The sequence below is a fragment of the Oreochromis aureus genome, linkage group 1, assembly GCF_013358895.1.
Source record: "Oreochromis aureus strain Israel breed Guangdong linkage group 1, ZZ_aureus, whole genome shotgun sequence".
NCBI classification, from domain to species: Eukaryota; Metazoa; Chordata; class Actinopteri; order Cichliformes; family Cichlidae; genus Oreochromis; species Oreochromis aureus.
The window spans coordinates 8,978,872-8,995,755 of record NC_052942.1 but is presented as its reverse complement, the minus strand read 5'-3'; the positions used below and the strand labels follow the sequence as shown (position 1 = coordinate 8,995,755).

Sequence of the window (16,884 nt, the reverse complement as noted above, 5' to 3'; positions counted from 1 at the left end):
AGAAGGCTGCTGTTATTTGTCACAACAGAGAAAAGATTTTTTTCCAGCCTCAAGGGGCAATTTGACACAGCAGTTCACAAAGTGGAGCCCATTATATTAGCCACATGAACATACCGTAGCTCAGGGAGTCTTCTCTAAATGAGAAGTTTGTATAACAAGAATTTGCGTCACAACTCTCCCAACTCAGAAAATCCCTGCTGCTCCAGTGCTCTTTCCTCTAGGGCCTGTCCTTATTGAGGTCCATTAATCATACCATTCCCCTGCCTGCCTTCACTTTGTCTACATTGTCAGGTTGTCTGGGTTACCTGCGTCAACTCAAACTAGGGAGGGCAAGAACAGAGGTATCTGCTCAGAGACTGCAGCAGCATGCATCGCCTGCTCCAACAGTGCTTGCCTTTTCCACACCGGGGACGGTGCTTTGGGATGCAGGTCACTCCTCCACCTATTCAAATTAGACTGTAAACAACACTGCCTATCCACTGATCCAGAACCCGAAAAAATTGAAGGGTAAAACAACACGTAATTTGAAATTACAGGTTGCAGAGCAGCCAGCAGAAAAGGGAGGGAAAGAGAATTTAAATTGTTTTTAGATAGGCGGTGGTGTTTACAGGCTACAAAATTCCTGCCTCTCAAAATATTAAGTGGAGGGAAAAGAAAGCCAATTAAAATGCACAGTGTTGTCCACTTCATTTATTTATCCGTCTGTTGTTTCTTTATAAATATCAGGATCATGTGTGGAATTATCTACTGAAGCACAGCAAATTTATGTAGGGGTTCCTATTCCCACCCACAGGCAGCCGAGGAAAATTTAGAAAAAGAATGTGTGAGATTAATACAGATTTCTGTTAATTCATTGACATTTCTTTTTCACGTGAAATGCCTCTGTCGATTGCCAATAGTCAAGCACGTAGTGAGCTCAGAGGTGCTAGTAGGCAGATTTTATTACCTGTGGACAAAGTCAGGTCAGTTGATTCTCCCTGCACTCTGTTACTCTTTGTATCTACTGTAGCTTGATAGTTACACTGGCAGTCTGTTTATCTAAATCTAGAAGTCTATGCTCGCTATAGGTTATAACATACACTCAAAAAAATGAAATTGGGTGGTTGTTACATGCACAAGATCCAAACTTGTAATATGAACTAAATAATTCCATGTTTCTATGGTGAATGTAATTGAATCATGTAGCATCTACATGAAATTCAGCAACGTAATTTGTTCTTGTTGAGATGACATCATACAATCTAGTAAGAGTGGTTAGTTGCCTGGATCCAGCCACTCTTACTAGATTGTATGATGTCATCTCAACAAGAACAAATTACGTTGCTTGAATTTCATGCAGATGCTACATGATTTAATTACGTTCACCATAGAAACATGGAATTATTTAGTTCAAATTACAAGTTTGGATCTTGTGCATGTAACAACCACCCAATTTCACTTTTTTGAGTCAGCTCACGAAATCCACAAGATCACAATAGATGTCAAACCACAGGAAAATCAGTGGGGTTACAAGAGGCAGACAACCACACCACGTGTATGCTGTTACTATTTCGTATGGTTTAACTTGTCAAGGACAACAACATAAAGCATCATCAAGCATAGCTTTCCTACTTTTGTTAAGTCTGTATTGACAGATTAATGCCATGGTGGTTCGTGCTGTTGCCTCAGAGCAAGAAGATCCTGGGTTCAAATCCACAATGAGGCGAAGTTTGCAGTGGGTTCTCTCTGCGTACTCTGGTTTCCTCCACAGTTAAAAGTCATGCAGTTGTAAGGGTAGCTGGATATTCTAAATTACCCAAAGGTGTTGAAGTGCAAATGGTTGTTTGTCTCTGTATGATAGCGACCTGTCCAGTCTGTACCTTGCCCCTGTTACCCTATCACTTCTGCAGCCCAGATAAAGATAAGAAGATGGGTGGATTGGAAGTTGCTGTAAATCCGTTGAATCTTATTTTTGTTGAACATTATGTAATATGAATACAACATGTACTACAGACATAAGTTACATTTTATCCATTCAACAAGATTATCATTGGTGTAACAAACAAATATTTTACTAGTTCATGTAACAAGACTGACTTTTGATGTGCCAAAGTGTTTAAACAATATAAGATGAATTTAAATAAATCTAATTAGACTAACATGGTACAAACATGTTGGTTGAACAAAAGTCAAATTAATTGAATGTTACTGTTAATATTATGTTAAACCTACACACATATATCGTGTTGACACAACACAACCAAGATGGATTAATATAACATGATTTGTTTAGATGGAATATAAGTGGCAAGATAAAATTACGTTCATCCAATGACTTATTTTTTTGAGTGTATAGTTCTATTTTAGCAATTAAACTCTTATGTGAAATACACCGTAAACATGCACCTGTATCATGAAATTGGGCAGAATTACTCAAATGAGCATACTAAGTTATGTTTAATGTTGCAAAATGATCGATTTTAACCCAAATCACGATTGTTTCCTAAATGCAACTGAGTAGCAAATTAAAGAAAAATTTAAAAATAGTGCCAGATAATCTTAGACTCAATTCAGTTTGATTTATATAGCGCCAAATCACACCAAAAGTCACCTCAAGACACTCCATATTGTAAGGTAAAGATCATAATACAGGGAAAATCCCAACAATCAGACACCCTGTATGAGCAAACACTTGGTGACATTGGGAAGGAAAAAGTCCCTTTTAACAGGAAGAAACCTTTGGCAGAACCAGGTTCAGGGAGGGGCGGCCATCTCCCATGACTGATTGGGGGTGAGGGGAAAGAGATGCAACAAAAAAAAGTCAAACACAATCTCCTGCTCAGTATGTGTCTTTGCCTCAGACTTTCTTCTTTAATTTATTTAAAATGCAAATACTATGTGATCTGCTTTTAGGAATGCTTAGATTAGTTTTTTTTAATGGTAAATAACTAAATGACTATTTCATTTTCCCAACCAAAAGAGCTTTCAGATGAAAATAATATGCTTGTTTAAGTTTAAATCTATGGGACATCAAAAAAAGGTTTGCAAGCAGGTGGGTAGACAAATGAACCTAAAGGATGACAGTGAGATTGTAGGAAAATGGTAAAAAGTGGTTTTTGGGCAGAAAAAAAAACCCTGGAGCTAGAAGAGTGCTTCAGTCAATGTGACAGTGTTAGAAATACGATGAAATCATGGTGTAGTTCTTTACAAAATAAGTACAGGAATTACTCAGAATGTGCAGAGTTCTCAGAGTGTTTACAGCAGCAACAGGCAGATGATCCTGTAACATCTGTGAAGACTATTCACTCTCTCCCTTTTTCACACATTTGCAGCACATTAAATGCTCTGAGATATATTACAGAACTATTAGCTTCTTCTCTTATATAAAGTAATGTCCATTAGTTATTGGACAATGACAGAATTTTGTAATTTTACATCTGTGTACCACAGGGGATTTTTCAATCAAAGAATCAAGATGCAATTCAAATGCAAACTTTCAGCTTCAATTGATGGTGACATACAAATAATGATTATAACAAATGTAATAACAGCCATTTTTATACACAGCACCCCCATTTTCAGGGGCTCAAGTTAACTGGACAAACTAATGTACATTTACATTGTATTTTAATGCTTGGATGAAAATCTTTGGAGCAAACTGTCTTAATCATAGAACATGGATATCATCTGTGTTACCTTGACATACAGCGCTCTGCTAGGCCTTTACTGCAGCCACCTTCCATTGCTGTCTGTATTCATTTCTCTCTGCATTTCATTTTGCCTTTAATAACTGAAAAGTATACTTTGTTGGGTTGAGATCATGTGATTGACTTGGTTATTAAAAAATGTCCTGTTTATTTGCTTTGAGAAATTCCCGAGGTGTTTTTGCAGTATGCTCTGGGTCATTATCCTTTTGCACTGTGAAGTGCTATCCGGTCAGTTTTGAAGCATTTGGCGGAATCTGAGGAGAGAGTAGACCCCTGTACACTTAACAATTCATCCTCCTGCTTCTATCAAAAGTCACATCATCAATAAACACTGGCAACCCAGTTCCAGTAGTATTTACTGCCACTTTCTACTGAACATGTTCATGTCATCACATCGTCTTCACCATGTTTGACAGATAATGTGATATGCATCAGCTCAAGCTGTTCCTTTCCTTTTCCACACTTTTCTTTTTCCATCATTCTGGTTCAAGTTCATCTTATTTTCATCTGTCCAATGTTTTATCTCTTTTTTGTTCCAAAAACGTTGCAGACCCTTTTAGATATTTGCAGGAAAAGTTTTTTTTTTTTTTTTTAGTGTAACCAGCAGTTTGTACCCTGCTGTAAAGCCTGCAATATAAAATTTAGTTAAGTAAAATCTGCAACCATTTCCAATAAATGTTATTGCATATCAGCTTGGAGACATTTTAAACAATTCCAGGTCTCAGGAGGCAACTCACAACTCTCCAACATTGGTGGGTATTCTCAAAATGAACTGCTAGAGTCCGGCCATTCCACATCATGGGTGGTAACAAAGGTGTTCAACAGCATTAACTTTATCCTTTTTTAGCTACTTTCTGGTGTGACAACTTGTGGTCTAGTGGATAACACATTTGCTTGGCAAGCGAAAGGTTGCTGGTTTGTTTCCAGCTGGAGATGCAAGTCCCCTTTGGGGATGTGTCAGGAAGGGCATCCAGTGTAAAACCATGCTAAATTAAACATGTAGAGCTATGTATTAAAAAGCGGGGTTTTTTGTTGGTTTTTTGGTATAACAACTTGTGGCTGGGGATTGTTGTTTTGTATTAGATTTGTATTTGTATTTCTGAATGAAAAATGAACGATCATGACTGAAAATACTAAAATTATTCTGCTGGCACACAGCAGGTGATATAAACATCTGTTCAAGAAAATAACACAAGCACAAGGAGTCCCCATTTGCAGCTCCTGACACCAGAAGCTAAATCCAAGTTTTATTCTAGTTAGTCAGTTTGCGCTGTAACATCCACAGACAACTTTTATGTCTTATGTTTTGACTATATTTTTCAGCAGATTAAATCTTCTTGTATGTGATAACCCTGGCAGACATGAAAAGAAATATAGTGTACATTGTGTAATGAAGAACTAAGCTTCTGATGAGCAGCGTTTGTTGAACGACTGCCTGAATATTACAGCCCAGGGAATAAAGCCATGCAGCAGTGTCCCGCTGTGTCTGCTGAAAGCCCATCATTACCCATTAATCACAGAGTTAAAGTACTCCCTATGCAATGCCCAAATTTGTGGCTCTATAGCAGACTGGCGGATGTGCCTTCGTGAGTGTCACTGCTCTGCATGCCGGGCTTGGCGCCCTGATTTCTTTCCCATGCTTGACAGCCTTCATCTAGGACTGCTGTAATTTGGCAGAGGAAACAAATATATACACCAGTGGCAAAACCTTCACTACAAGAACTGGAAAAGTCTGGAGGTGACTTAGAACTAGCTAAAATGAGAGAGGGGCTTAGTATTTCTTTTTGTCCTTTCCTATTTACTCCTGGACATCAGGCAGTAGAATAGTGAGATGAAGTGGTCCTGTGCTAGCGTTAACACAAAAAAGAGCACACCAACTCAAACATGATTTCAGATATCCTTGGTCAAATTAGAAACCCGTCTTTCTGTGCTCTAATGACTTGGGCAACACCCGAAGTTTACGTGTGTTATATGTAGCCAGAAGACAATGGATAACTCTAATCAAGGCCAAGAATTCCTGTTCCATTCATTTAGAGTCACACCATGAGCTTAGTAGCTAACAAAAAGCTAAGTTGTTGTAGACAATAGCCTGTGCTTTTGAAATGATATTTCACCAAGAGGTTTTTCTTTTGCTCTCTACACCGACTACCTTGTATATCAGTCAGCCCAAATTACCTGGACTACAAATGGACCACATGCAAAAAAAGAATACTTTCAAGTGACTCTTTACTACATATATATGCTTGCATAGTTTACCCTTGGTGGGCCATTGTTATGCTTGCACTGGTTATTGCACAAACTAAACAGTGCCATAAGTTTTTATAGTTCATACTTTTATACGTGAGATGTGCATTATACACTTAAATAATTGATATTGCTGCTGAAAGGAAAACACATATAGAAATATATATATATTTCTTTTCAACTACAACAGCAGAGGTTACAGAGGTGAAGTAGTCAAACAGACAAGTTTTGCAGAAAATCTCATGCTTTCCAGTTGTTGCATCAATCTCCCTCCACAAGTCTGGGCCTCTGGGAAACTCTCCCGTATTTAGAGATGCATGCAGACGCTGACCTGCTCAAAGACTTGTACCTCGAGCTCATTCATTTTGCATATGAGCCAAAGCTGGGAGTTAAGAAACTGATCAAAATAACACCAAAGTGTAACATGCTAGCATAAACTAATCACAGTGTTAACTTCTACTGTGGCCTTCTATCTATCTTAAAAGACTCAGTTATTGATGAGGGAGAAAACACGGTAAAGGTTTCAGGCTGATCCAGATTAGTGTAGACCTGACCTCTGCTTTATCACAGTTCAGGTCTTATTTTCTGCCCTGTGGAAGGAAAGACAGTTCATGGCCTGGTTTCTACAGTATTTGTACCTTTTCAGGTGGTAAAGTTTTGGCTCTTGTGTGGCTTTAACAGGCCTTGTTAACGGCAGACAGGTTGGAAACAGTGAGAAGGTTATGGCGATATCAGAGGTATTTTAAACCCATGTCAGCTCCAGAGGGACACCTTAATGGCACTTAGGGGAATCAATGCTTTAACGTTATTTTTGTCGGCCACAGTGAGAGACTCGTAGACTGTCACTCCTCCAAGAACGTGATTTGTTTCTCACAGGTCTTTAAAAAAGAAAGACAAATTTAGCTTCTAAACCGCTAAGTTGTAATTTCTATTCAATATGATAGCAAATGAGCTGCAGTTGTTGCAAAAATTGTCCTTTTTTATGGCATACAAGTACTTGTTTAGCACCACAGTCTTAAAAATATGTGTCTTCATTCAATAACAGAGCAGGAAATGTTGGGAATGGCTATTTTTCCCTCCACGCTAACCTGCTGCGAGAGCAGAATAAGTTAAGGACCAAATCTCTAACACTGGCTTCTGCGTTGTTCACAAAATCTGTGGCTGGAAGGCAATTATGGGGTCACACAGAAACTGTCAGTAGTGGACGTGATGGACAATTGTCCCTGCAAGTTTTTGTGGTTTGATTTCTTTGACAAATATAGCAACACTTATCCCAAGCATGACCCACTTTTGCTCTCAACTTTCTTCAGAAAGCGGTAAACACATTGCTACAATGAAACATACACACAAACAAACACACAGGGTGCTTCTCTTGCAGAGGGCAACAACAACGTGATTGGAATGATAACTTACTGCTGTGTCATTGAGATCAGATCTCTCAAAAATGTAACAGAAGTCAGACAAACTGCAGACAAACATCCTCTAATAGCAGTGAAAAGGTATACTCAAAGACATGTGACAAACACTCTGTGCACAGTGCTAGCAATATTCTTTTTCATCGTGCAAACACTAACAATATGTTAATCCTGCCTGCAAATATTTCCATTATACTGTATGGCTTTTCTTTTTCCCAAGGTCTGGCACCATTCATCATTTTGACTTCATACTCACTAGAAGTGCTGTCATTATGCTGAAAGTGGCCATCAGTGGAGATGTCTTGCAGTATGATCTAGGATCACTGCTTTGAGCTGACAACCACAGTTGCTACATTTCTATCACCGTACTCAAAAATGTACCGCGTGACAATCACTTAATGATCTTGGACAAATATCTTGGGCAAATGGACATTAAGATGATTCTTCAGCTAAATATTATTGTTTCAGTTGAATGTTCTTCCTATAGCCATTACGATGTGACATCAGGCAGCCTTGAATTTTTTCGTACAAAGTTTTGTGCATGGTCATCAAGGAGATTGACATTGAACTTGATGCTATGGAGAAGGACATTATTTGCTTTTTTAAATTTTTATCATGACATAAAATGTTGATTTGTTTTGTTTTGGGTTTGTTTGTTTTTTTCAAATGTATGATATGTAGTAGAAGAATTCTGGATTTCCCATTTCACCTTGTTCACATTGTCTCCCATGAAATTCATCTCCCAAAAACTCAGTAGCACTGAAATGTTTCCTTTTTGTCTTTTCAGTAACTTGAAGAAACTCTATTTCAGTGTCTGGGCACTAATTTTATTATTTTTTTTAACTCTTCAGTGTGATGAATAATACAGTCCAAGCAAGTGGAGAATCTGCTGATTTTCGTACAGAAAGGAAATACGGAGCAAATAGTGAGTTCCAGTGTGTAGAGCTGTCTGAACACCGAGCTTTTGGCTTATGAGGGTCTATTTATCTGCTTGTTTAAACATAATACTGCATTCAATTCCCGTTGTCCTACAGAGGTTGCTCTCAGTGCTTCTTTTCTGACACATTGTTTATGAATGTGTGATGTAGATGATTTTAAAATAGAGCTTCTTAAAAAAAGAGTTCCTGTTTACCAGTTTTCCAGTAAAATGTGCTAATTTGTCTACTTTTTAGCGATACTGAAAGGAACTGACAGAACAGCACATCTTCACTGAGACACACAAAGAAAAAAAGACTTGACATGAAGAAAAGTGTATCACTAGGTGTGATGAAAACTGCTTCTCTCCTTTTCTTCATAAGCAAAGGCTTACCTCTCTACTCACTGTACCATATTATGTTAGAGGTAAACTTCACTTGAGAAAGATTAAGCTATGTTTTTTCTACAGTGCAAAGGCTAGACAGAGACATTGGCTTTATTGCTTGATCCCTGAACTGTTATTTAGATTGCTGCCTCCTGGCTGGTATGCATTTACTTAGTTTAGATACTCTCAGGAAAATGTGGCACTATTGTATGGATCCTCTGAAGGATGTGTCTGTTTTAAGGCAGTGAATGAGTTGAAAGCTTTTGATTTTCTCTTGAAACAACACGACAGCTCACTTTTTGCTTTGTAGCTTGCAACGTCCTGTAAATGTCATTAAAGCCTGTGGTCATAATGAAGCTATAATCTGCACAAATTAGTTTGAAAATAGAAAAAAAAGGATGTGCTTTCATCTGGCATAATTACAGTTTCAGCTCATACGGGGTATGAAATGAGATTGAACATTTAGGTAAATACCCTTTTTGCTGCCTCTCACGATAAGACTTGTACATCTCTGGTGTCTTTACAGACACACAAACTCCTGCAGAAATCATCCAAAGTTGCCTCTGCCAGATATTATCTAAACTTTTTAAGACTCTGGAAGCCATCTGTTCCATAGATTCCTGCAGCGTTAGCGTTCACATCAGAGTTATATCCTCCACATTAACATTTAAAGGCGATCTTGTGCATTGTCTGTTCAACAACACGTATAATGGAAACAGAGGAAACAAGGAATTGAAGTTGCTGTTTGAAATACTACGAGGACTGAAAACCTTTTAAATGTTAAATACTCCAACAGCCAAAGCACAGTGCATTAATAAACCATTAACTGGATAATGCTGTTCTGATGCATTAACTTGCTTCCTAAATTTGCACAGTTAATCAGCTGCTGCAAATCATGAATTCTGGAATGCAAGGACTCGTCTTCACACATTATAGCTAACACCAGTGTGGAAGATGGCAGCGTGTTCAGTGTGTGATATGTGTCATCTCTGGCGCCATGGCCCACTGAACCAACTCGTTAAACACCCCCCACCCCACCCCCATCCCACTGAATTTAATGCCATTTGAAACATTTAATTCCAACTTGATATTCTTTCAAAATTTGAAATACTTTTATAACTTCATAGCATGCAATCTACAGAAATGGAGCTTTGATTATTAGTTGTTGAGAGCAGAGCTATTAAAACTGATTGACCCTTGAATGTGTTTCTATGGTCGCAGTTATTATTACGGTACAAACGGAGGAGTGTCTTACAGTAAATACAGAGTGTGGACATTTCATTTCCATACACCCAAATTAGCTACTTAGAGGCAGCGGGGTGCCGTATGCTGAAATAGCGCTCAGCAGATCTGCTGAGGAGCATTAAGGGCCATATGGACCATGCAATTTAGAGACTTCACACCCTGCACAGGCCGCTGAGGTGTGGAAAGGACCATATCGCATACAGATAATAAACCTTATAGACAGAAGTGTTGGGGGAGTCTGGCTTTATAACCTTCAAATATTGTCACTAATGATGTTAAATAATTACAAGCTTGATCAGGAAGAGGATGGATGTCAATTCAAGAGCTCTGTATTAATGTTTCATAGTTCCCAAAAGGTTGATTCTGATGTCTTGTATGAGCCGACCCAGTAAATTGAACTATGAAACGTCTTGATGCTTGCGCAAACAGGTTGATTCTGTTCATCTGGACACGCTGAAAAGGCTATGTCCAGATGAACAGAATCAACCTTTTGGGATTTACTTACCTGGAAGATTGTGCATGCATCAAGACGTTTCATAGTTCAATTTGCTGGGTCGGCTCATACAAGACATCAGCGCAGACTGTTTATTCAGAATACAAATAAATTGTTTTCTAATCGTAAAAGTTTTGTTTGCCAACCACAGTTCAAGTCTGCGATTTCAGAATTTGTTGTTTACAACACAGAGACCAAAAGAATGACTCTTGCTGAGTTTTCTTTATAGAGTGTTATACCATCATGTGATCTGTAGTACTGATTGCTGCAATGTGAAGGATGAAGAGTTAAAATCAATGCAGATAGACAATCTAGAGTTTGTCAAGCTGCTCAAGCTTCTAGTGATGACCTGCCTGTTGCTTTTCCTGTTATCTCCACTCCCTTTGTCTCTTTGTCTCTTGTCTCTGTGCGGATGTGTCTGTGAGGATTCCTGGGCATGTCTGTCCTCCATCTCCAGCTGGATCCTCAGCTGGCACACCTGATCTGCATCAACTAAACACCTGCAGCAGCGCATCTATCCTGGCTCTTCCTGCCTTTCTGCTGGATTGTTCTGTCACCAGTCGTGGCAGCGTGGCAAGCTCCTCACGTTTGCTTGTCCTTATGTTAACCAAGCCTCATTTACTGTGCTGCAGATCCTCCTGGTGTGCCAAACAGTTTTGTGAAAAATCCTGGCAAGTCAGTCTCTCTCTGTTCTAACAATGACCCACACCTGCCAGACCAGCCTTTCCAGCTAAACTGGGCAGCAGCTTTGCTCATGCCATCTCATCATCCATGCAGCATCTCATTGACATAAACAATGGAAAGAGTGAGGAATCCAAGATTTATCAGCTGTGAGTGGGCACAAAAAGACCTACCATGCATTAGTTTAGTGAAGAGCAGAGTCAAATGTAGGATACAGAGGCATACAAAGTAAATAACCAAAATTAGCTTGTGCTGGACACTGCAAAGATAAAAAGTTCAAAAGAGCAAATCTAAACAGTAATTCAACATCAAAGTGCAAACTGTCAAAGCTGAGGACAGGAATGCATGTACATATATACACAGGAGTGATAGGTGGGAAGGAAACAGGTGAAGATAATCCAACATGTCTGTCGGTGAAAAGCTAAAGGCAGACACTCAGAAAGGAGGGAAACAACAAAAGCAGGAAGCAAAAAGAGGGCAGGCTACAAGAGAGAATCTTCAAAATTAAAACAGGATATAATGAAAAGGATGTAATTAACAGAACAATTATAATGGCCACAAAAAACAGTAAAAACACAGGACTGTAGTGTTTCCCACATGTGGACATGGTCAAAGACTAAAAACTTTTCAAATGCAGATCTTCATTGAACTGTTCTTTTAGTTGGAGACTGGACTTATTCGCTGTCTAGGAAATTGGCTGAAAATATTTTAGTAAGGTATTGGGCAACTGCCAGAACGGCTTCAATGTGCCTCGGCATTGATTTTCCATATTTCTTAACTCTGCTGAATGATGGTGATGTAGAGTGGTGTCTTAAGTGTTGGTGAAAAATCTCCTGATGGTTTTCAGCTGGTATCTGGTGAAAACAGAAAAGCTCAGTTATCCAATTTAGGGGAAAGAGAGGGCTGTAGCCTTCTAATAGCCATCATAGTGCGATTGGATCGTAAATGGTAAATGGACTGATTCTTATATAACGCTTTTGTACTCTCCTGGAGCACTCAAAGCACTTTATTCAACATGCTTCATTCACTTTATATCTACCAATTACACAAATTCCTACTCCGATGGATCCATCAGAGAGTATTTGGCATGCAGACTGGAGCAGCCAGGGATCTACCAACCTTCTGATGGGTAGATGCCTCTTGAACTACAGCCACCCCACCTCATAGAATATTACTACAGCTAATATTAAATCATTCAATTCAATTCAGTTTTATTTATAACGTGCCAAATCACAATAACAATCACTGCTGGAAAAGGAGCTACATATTGTAAGGTAAAGACAACACAGTAATACAGAGAAACCCCAACAATCACACGACCACCTATGAGTAAGTACTTTGTGAAAGTGGGAAGGAAAAACTCCCTTTTAACAGGAAGTAGCCTCCAACAAAACCAGGCTTAGAGAGGGAGAACCATGTTCTTCGAACATTAAGGGGTAAAAGGGGGAAAAAAATCAGTGGTTATCTGTACTATTTGTAGTCACTATTATTTTAACAGAGACTCCTCCTATATCAAGATAGAAGTATTTCAGCACAGAATAAAGATGAATTACTCAGAAAAACACTATAGTCACCTGCAATAACTCTTCTTCCCTCTCTAGGTGCTAAAGGTGGCAGTTTATTGATTTATTTTAGTAGAATTTGGGAGACTTAAAAAAAATCAGTCTCTATCCAGAGTATTTTCAAAGCAAGGCATTCATATCTGAACCATGTGAATAGAATTGAATGCAGCAGCCACTGTACAGAGCCAGGCTGACAGGAATGCTTTTTTGATATTCTGAGGGGTACCACCCTTTCAGTGTTGACACATCTTTTTTTCTCCCAGTGTAGCTTCTGGCAGTGTGAGTGGTCTTGACTACCAATGTGCACATAAATGACACTGACGGGACTTCCTGAATAATTGTGTCTCAGATCAACTTCTCTCCTCAGTGAAGTTCCGTTGTGAGGCAATGAATATGCTATAAGCCCTGTTCTATTGAATTCAAACCTTTGTAAACGTTACACTTCTTATTTTAAGTGACCATTACTTAAGTCTTTCAGTAACGTAAACAAATTACAACCTAAGTGACACTGAATGCACGGATAATACAGCAATCACAGGGTAAGCAGTAAGTGCTTTTTTCCCCGGTAGAATGACATGCTTTTATATTATTCGGACAAAAGGGCCTTGCATAAAGCAGCAAGTGGCAGAGACCTCTGTTAGAGTGGAAGATTAATGGATGATTCAGGTAGATAGTCCCAGGGGCTAGAGGGCCACTCTGAAACTAAATGACCTCAGATGGCACAATGAAGACTGCTTTTTCATATAAGCAGGCCATACTGAGATAAATTGCTTTTCCCCCTCTTCATCTAATTATAAGTTCTTCTGGAATTAGTGCAAGTTCCTGGGTTTGAAAAATATCCAAGGAAAAGAAGAAGAAAAATATCAAACTCTATTTCCCTAGGACTTTGTATAATAATACATGTTATTTCAAGAGATTTGATGTAATCTCTATCTTTGAAATAGGCAGGTTAGATTTCCAGTAATCTCTCAACTTAAATGGCTTTTCTTTGCTGACCTGTGTTTTTTTTTTGTTTGTTTGTTTTTTAAGTTCCCTCAACACAGCAATTTTTTGACAATAGATGAAGGGATGTGGCTCACAAAGGACTGACAGGAACATTTCTGGCACACAGACACACACACACCTATTCCCTTTGAAACACTTAGTTTGTCCCACATTTTGCCAACACCTCCAGTTGACAGTTTTGTTATTAGAAATAAGAAATAAATGATGTGATTCACCCAGCTCTACAGGTAGGAGACATTTAGTGACACTGCAACTATACACTGACATTTTTTTTTTTAAAACAAAGGAATACATGCTCATAAAAATACAGAGCCTTATCACACATGCCTCGAGTAAGAAAAGACATGTTTGGAAATGTTGTTTAATGTAACTGAAAAAAGAACTCCATCAGCTTATAATGCTTTTAGCTGATGGAGGTTTGATTATGTGCAAAGTCAATTATTCTGTACTGGCAATGTTAATTATAAAAGAAAGTGTTCACTGCAGTCTCACTCCACTTGCTATTATTGTAGTAATTGCATTGATTGTATTTTTGACTAAATATAGACGGGCTCAGTGCTTCGCTAGCAGAAAAGAAAGATCTTACTAATATCTGTTGCTCATTTTGTTTTTCCTCATTTAATAAAACTCATTTAATACAACTGGAAATAATGAACCTTTTTGGCAATCTACACTTATCCATGTAGTATACCAACAAAGATCTTTCCTAAGACTTTGCTACCCCTCCTCCAGCTTTATGAGCGGTATTTCATTACACATACACTCAGCTGCTTTGCATCAGCCATCCAGACATTCTGTATATGATCAAATCAAACTGTTTATTGTCTTGTCATTTATTATGGCAAACTATAGTCTGGTTGAAAATAGGAAGTTTGTTAGAAACTACACTCAAAAGAATGATTCTTCACCCAAAACAATGATGCAATGATTCTGAGTAAAAATCAAAAGTTGTTTTATTCAGATACTTAATCTTTAAGGAAAATGTGCTTGGCATTAAGTGAATGTGTACCAATAAACTAAATTTCGTCTTTACCAGATTCCACTGAATGTAACATTTTACATGTAACAAATTATAAGGAAAAGTTACAGGTAATAAGATTAGTTAAAGTCAGCATTTTGGGTAGAAACTTTTTTGTATGTAAGTGTATGCTATACCAAAGTTCACCTGTCATATGTTTACTTTTCATGTCTGACCTGCAAATATCCATTAAGGTCTAAATGATCACTAAAGCCAGTTATTAGTACATTTCCTGTTTTGGTGCTCCAGTCAGCCCAAGCAGATAAGCACATTTGCTTAACTTGTGTGTCTGGCCAGTAAATACAATAATGCACTTTATTTGAAAAATGCCATTATTCACATTTTTTTTCTTTCATTTTCTTTTCTTTTCTTTTCTTTTTTTTTTTTTTTAGCATTTTACTACTTAGAATTTGTGACACTACGGTGGTTTTTTGTACCTTCAAGTTTTAGCTTGCAAGCTTTGGCTTACTTCTTGGACATCAGTATATACGTTGACTTCATGCAATGTCCTTTTCACCGCATCAATAGCTTTTTAATATCTGTTCATACAATAACATAAAAAACAAAATGTGTGGGGTTGATCTCTCAGTGAAGGGAGATCAACCCCACACAATTTGGTAAAACGTTCCGCCTGTCTGCCTGTTTGTCTGTTGGCAGTCTAGCGGTCGCAGTTTTCAAAATATCATTTTCAAACTTTGTGTGTCGGTAGCAGTGTTGGTCAAGTTACTTGAAAAAAGTAATCAGTAACTAATTACTGATTACTTCCCCCCAAAAGTAATCCCGTTACTTTACTGATTACTTATTTTCAAAAGTAATTAATTACTTAGTTACTTAGTTACTTTTTAAAAACACAATTTACAACCTGAATAGGTAATAAAGCGATAGATCTTTCAGCCCAATTCTACTTTTTCTGCATAATCCATCATACAAAATGTAATCAAATGGAAACGTCTCTTTTTAAAACTTGTTTTATTAGTTTTAATCTTTTAACTTTATGCATCAAGCAAAAATTAAATTATATGCAACATTCTCTGACTGGAAGATATTTGTTTAACATTTAAACCTATTTTCTGCACATTCCAGCACATAAAATAAAATATGTTTTTGTGTTTACACTCACTCTTTCAAATAGATGCAAGTAAAACATAGCAGAAAATAAATAAAATCAAAAACTAGCGGTCCTGTTGCTCTATTTTCACCTGTAAAGCAGGAGTGGGTTAGGCGGAGGTTTACCCTGGTGCAGGTGTGCCGCAGCGGTCAGTGGAAGAATCCGCGAGTTTCTCTGTGAATTTCACATTACCTTGTAGCACTCGGTGCTTGCTTGGAAGTTTAGGGGTTTAAAAAGAAGTTTTCTTCCCACGCAGTGAACAGCGGACGCTAATGTTTTTGTCACTTTTTATGGAATCAAACTCAAAGTAAGGTCAGTACTTCCACGCTTTAAACGCTGCATGCTCATACTCTCTCCTGCACTCGATATATTATCCATTGTTGATCTGCACACAGCTGTTGTCACTAACGTCGCACTCGCTTACGTCACTGTCATGAGACATTCTCGCAAAAAATCACAGTTTTAGTAATGCAGTAACGCAGCGTTCCTACGTGAAAGTAACGGTAATCTAATTACCGTTTTTGCAATGGTAATCCCTTACATTACTCGTTACTTGAAAAAAGTAATCAGATTACAGTAACGCGTTACTGCCCATCTCTGGTCGGTAGATACCAATAACAGCTTGAGCTGACTTGAATTTGAAAAAAATTGGTTCATGGTCAAGGTCACACAAATGTGAAAATCATTCTAGGCGGTGGGGGACATGAGTACCTAAGTTGGCTAAGCATTTGTCCATGACTTTCGTTGTTAGCACCCGAGGTCAAAGCTGACCTTAAAAAACATTTTCTAGAGTAATATATTATATGAAATGACAACACAATTTTCAATACTCTGTTTTTACCGTACAATGTCACTAAGATGTCATAATGTTTTGCAAAAATCACAGATTGCATGATTATATCTTTAAAAGTTTTTCCAGCTTATAGAAACCAAAGATTTCAGCTAATTCTGCTCCAATCATATGGTTGAAGATCATAAAATGTAATGCTTTAAGGTCATAGGTCAGGGTCACATGAATTATAAAAAAAATTTGTTTCCAGTGGCTTATCTCCATACTTTAAAGCAATATGTTACTCACTGGGAGGCATTTGCACTTTTGTTGCTTGAGTTCTTTAAAACCTTTTCTC

General features: G+C 38.0%; 1 protein-coding gene across 1 annotated transcript in view; it reads right to left on the bottom strand.

Annotated features, from left to right (window-relative positions):
- Positions 1 to 366, bottom strand: part of LOC116336536 (protein kinase C-binding protein NELL1) — a 285,884-nt gene extending 285,518 nt beyond the window's left edge. Inside the window, exon 1 of the mRNA XM_039603744.1 lies at positions 306 to 366. The gene's annotated coding sequence lies outside the window, so the exon portion shown is untranslated. The remainder of the gene's footprint in view (positions 1 to 305) is intronic.
- Between the last annotated feature and the right edge of the window lie 16,518 nt (positions 367 to 16,884).